Genomic DNA, 4,748 nt, shown 5'->3' with positions numbered 1-4,748 from the left:
CACATATACGAATAGTGGGGTAGCAGGAGGATGTATAAACCTGCAGCAAAAAATGCTTTGACATATACATGATTTTGCAGTATTAGAATTGCCATTTGTGCATTGAAATCAATGGGAGACAATGTTGGATAACTTGCAAAAAAAATCCTAGTCGGAACGATGTGCTGTGGTGGCCAACAACAACCACCATAGTGTAAAAGTCACGATGAGCAAGTAGGATTTCAAAAATTCCCATTAACACCTTAAGGACATTGACTAGTTCGGGACTTACGGACGCAGTAATTTTTATTTACTTTTCTCCTCTGCAATAAGTTTTACATTTTTCTATCAAGGACTTGTGTTTGACGGGATGAGTTGTATTTTTAATGGCAAAATTTGGGGGTACATATCAAGTATGGTGTAACTTTTTGGGTAGACAGGATGAAAACATGGCAATTAAATAGTTTTTTGGTTCACTGTGCAGTATAAATCACATAATAGATTTATATTGCGGGTTGTTACAAGTAGACCAACATTCTCAGGAGGTTTTCTTTTAATAGACTTTTTCTACTTTTGAACAATAAATTGTAGGCTGTGGTGTAATATAGTCGCAAATTAGGGGCACTCCATATTTCCGCAATAAAATGGGACCTTTTTTTTTCACATTTTTGTGTTTTTCTCACAATTTTGGTAAAGTAGTATAAAATTAAGTAGCCTGAGGACTTTTCCACACGTCCGTATATTGGCCAGGTTTTCACGCCCAGATGATATACGATGTCCCTTTCTGCAGAGAAAGGAGGCGGTCTGGGAGCAGTGCACTGAGCTCACGCCCCCTCTTCACTGTTTGCAATGGGAGGGGTGGAACGGGGGCGGAGCTAAGTTCCACCCCTTCCAATTGCAAACAGTGGCGAGGGGCGGGGAGGGGGCGGGAGCTTAGTGCACTGCTCCTGGCCCCTCCCACTTCCTGCCCCTGCAGAGAGGGACAGCGTATATCGGCCAGGTGTGAAAACCTGGCCAATATACAGACGTCTGAATGAGCTCTTAGGTTTTATTTAGATGGCTGTAATTTTGGGCTGTGTGCTGTCCATGCATTCCACAGACAGCGCACTGGCCCCATTATAGCCTATGTCTGAGCGGTCCCATTGAAAACAAGGGGAGCGTTATGTCGTGGTAAAAAACGTGTGTGAGGGAGGCCTTAGACTAGAAGCTGGCAGACTCAAGTTGTCCATATATTACATGTGCTATCTGAACGGCCACCACGTAAGATTAACTATCTAGGCAGAAAAGTAAAAATCAGAGGTGACCTACGACAATCTCAATAGAGTGGTCTGTTTTCCACTGTATTTACTTGTATTCGGCTGATCATTGTCACTTCTACATGAATGTTCATAGCAGATAATTTAGATGCATAAAAAGGCTTTTAAAGGTTAAAGAAAAAACAAGCACAAACTTGTAGACGGCCTCACTGGAAAGACATTTGTGATGCGTCATATATGACATCCAGGACCAGGGTCTCATGGGTCATTCAACTCGGTCTATATTATTGGGTCACAGCTTCTAACACTTAGCAAAGCCGATGAGTCAGGAATGATTGCTCATAAGTGGAATTTGTGACCCTCACTAAAAAGGTCATTTCCTCCAGTTGAGGTCATAATGAAACAAAACAGCAGTGTAGACAATGAAACGGACTGTGGTGATCGGGCTTTGGGCTGCAAAAATACCTTAAAAGAATCCAGTATTTAAATGTCTTACTATAATAGATTTATTTCCAATCCTTACACATTACATTTAGGCCACATGCACACGGCCAAGTTGGATTCCAGATGCGGGATCCCGCACCAGAATCCAACCCAGAGCCCCAGCGGCGACCCCTGCGTACCTGTCATTTTTTCTCTTTATCTTTGCTACGGCTATGCTGGCCATTGCGCTGTTGCACATGCGCAGTACAGAGTAACCCACACCGTTGCGGATCCCATGACCCTTTTGCAGTGCTCACTGCGGAAGGGCTGCAGGACGGACGTCTTCCATTGACTTTAATGGAATATGTGCGTGCGAGGCCTGCACTAGAATAGAGCATGCTGCGATTGATCGCATTTGATTTCCGCTTGTGGGCAGGGAAAAGCGATTTTGCAGAGTATGCTATGGCAGGTATCTGCTGCGGAATCCAGGGGCGGATTCTGCACTGCAAATAGAGCCGTGTGCAGTGAGCCTTATATTGACCCAGAGGGTTGTTGTCTCCCCTTTCTGTCTTGGTTTAATATTCCCATTTATTGTTTTACAGACTTGCTAAAAAGTCATACATTGAGTTGAAGGAATGCTGACATCCAATAGGAGATGCTGCAGAGGTATTGTTCCATCTTCCTTATTTGCATTGATATTGAGCAAACACATCATCTACAGTGTGCCCATCTAGTGTGGTGGCCTCCCAACACCAGATGTCAGAGCAGTAGTGAAGGATTGGGTAGGTGGATTTCAGTATGCCTGATCCTTTTGTTCTCCTTGGAAGATAAACCACTGCCAGAGGTGTTTGGCAGCGTCTTACTCCCCCCCTCAGAACACATACACTCAGCTGAGCGTGTATGGGTCAGTCGGGAGGAATAGCCGTCTGCCAAATAACTATTTAATGATATAAACCATTATAACCACTGTGCTTACTTAACAGAGACATCTGGATGTGGTAAAGTGAAAAACAAAGATTTTCATCGATTTTAACATTTTAAAGGAATCTGATAAGTGAACAACCCCCCGCCCCCTGTATTCAGATCTTGAGTGTCCAACCGCTCGAGCACTATCAGTGTAGTCCAGTCACAAAGGCATTCTTCTGGGTATAAGGGGCGAACCTGGGTTCCTATGCTGGACTGAGGGCGTTATTATTTTTGTAAATTTTTTTTAGCCTATTCCCTGCCGCGTATTTTTTTCCAGTCTTTTAAACACCTTAAAAACATTAATTCAGTCTTGTAGCCCCTCTTCTTTTGGCATTGTACTATTGCTGAACAGGGTTGACCAGTCTTCTATAAATAAAATAAAATCATTGTATAATGATAGAAATGGTACAATGTAAGGGCTTATTCACACGTCCATATATCAGCCGGGTTTTCACACCCGGCCGATATACAGTGTCACTTTCTGCAGGAAGGGGGGAAAGGAGGTAGGCTGGGAGCAGTGCACTGAGCTACCGCACCCTGCCACTGTTTGCAATGGGAGGGGCGGGACAGAGGCGGAGCCAAGTTCCACCCCCGTTGTGCACCCTCCCATTGCAAATAGTTGTGTGGGGCGGAGAGGGGGCAGGAGCTCAGTGCGCTGCTCCCGGCCCGCTTCCTCCCCCTGCAAAAAGGGACACCGTATATCGGCCGGGCGTGAGAACCCGGCTGATATATTTACATGTGAATAAGCCCTAAAAGCCGTACTGGGTCTGAGTACAGTGAGCACAAAGCCTTAAGGGCTCATGCGCACGGGCGGATGGGGGCTGTGTATTACACATGTATTTTTCATGCGTTAATATGCACTACACACAGCAAATAAACATATGCATGCACATTTGCTGCATATGTTAAATCCCCATAGCCTATATTGGTGTGTATTGCACACATAATACACACCAAAATAGGACATGCTGCATTTTTTTATCACAAGCATATTATGCACATGAAAAAAATGCACGTGTGAGTGACCCTTTAGAAATTGGGCTTTAAGCACCACATATTACATGTGTGAAAAATACACGCGTGATAGGCAGACACATATGCCTATGTGAGTGAGCCCCTACAATGTGCAGATAAGGAAAACGTATAAAAACTTAGAGCTTATTCACACTAGCATTAACCCCTGTTAGGGATCTCCGTTACGCTGTTCCACTTTTGGAGCAGAGAAATGGAATTAAAGGGGGGTTATCCAGTTATAAACCAATGATGGCTTATCCTCAGGATAGGCTGTCAATAGATGGGTAGTAGTCTGTCATTTGGGAGCCTTGTCATTCAGCAGTTCTCTGGGCTGCTGTGCAGGAAACAGACAGCACCATTCTCACTGCAGTGGCCAGACTTTGTATTGTAGGCCATTCACGTCAACGGGACCCAGAGAGCAACTGATTGGTGGAGGTCCCAGGCAAAAAAAACCTAATATATTTACTATTGATGATCTTGAGGACTGGCTATCAATTGTTTGCAACTGGACAAGCCCTTTAAACATTTAGTTTCTTTTTTCTATTCATTTCAATGGGTTTTAAAAAAATAAAATAAAAATGGAATGGTTTGTTTGGATATGTTCCATTTTTAAAATTGAACAAAGAGTGCTACAAGACAGTACTTTCTTCCATTTGTTTTTGAAAGTCCATTGAAATCAGTGGGGAAAAAAAACAGAAACCTTTTTATTCAATCCTTATTTATGTTTTTCTGTTCCAAAAACAGAGGCGAGAGACAGAAATCCCTCGCGGGGCTTAACCCGCTGGTGTGAATGAGCTCTTAGTGCTAGGCAATTCTTCATTCTACCTGGAGTGTAGACTACAAATGATCACTGCAGAGGCGTAACTATAGAGGGTGCAGGGAATGCGGTTGCACTCGGGCCCAGGAGCCTTAGGGGGCCCATAAGGCCTCTCTTCTCCATATAGGGAGCCCAATACTATGAATAAAGCATTACAGTTGGGGGCCCTGTTACAGGTTTTGCATTGGGGCCCAGAAGCTTCAAGTTACACCTCTGGATCACTGTATTAGAGACTGGACATATGTCAGGCATTAGACACAATTGATAGTTATAGATCGTTCTATAGTCAAGCA

Source organism: Eleutherodactylus coqui, chromosome 6, assembly GCF_035609145.1.
Source record: "Eleutherodactylus coqui strain aEleCoq1 chromosome 6, aEleCoq1.hap1, whole genome shotgun sequence".
NCBI lineage: Eukaryota > Metazoa > Chordata > Amphibia > Anura > Eleutherodactylidae > Eleutherodactylus > Eleutherodactylus coqui.
This window is presented reverse-complemented; position numbering follows the sequence as displayed.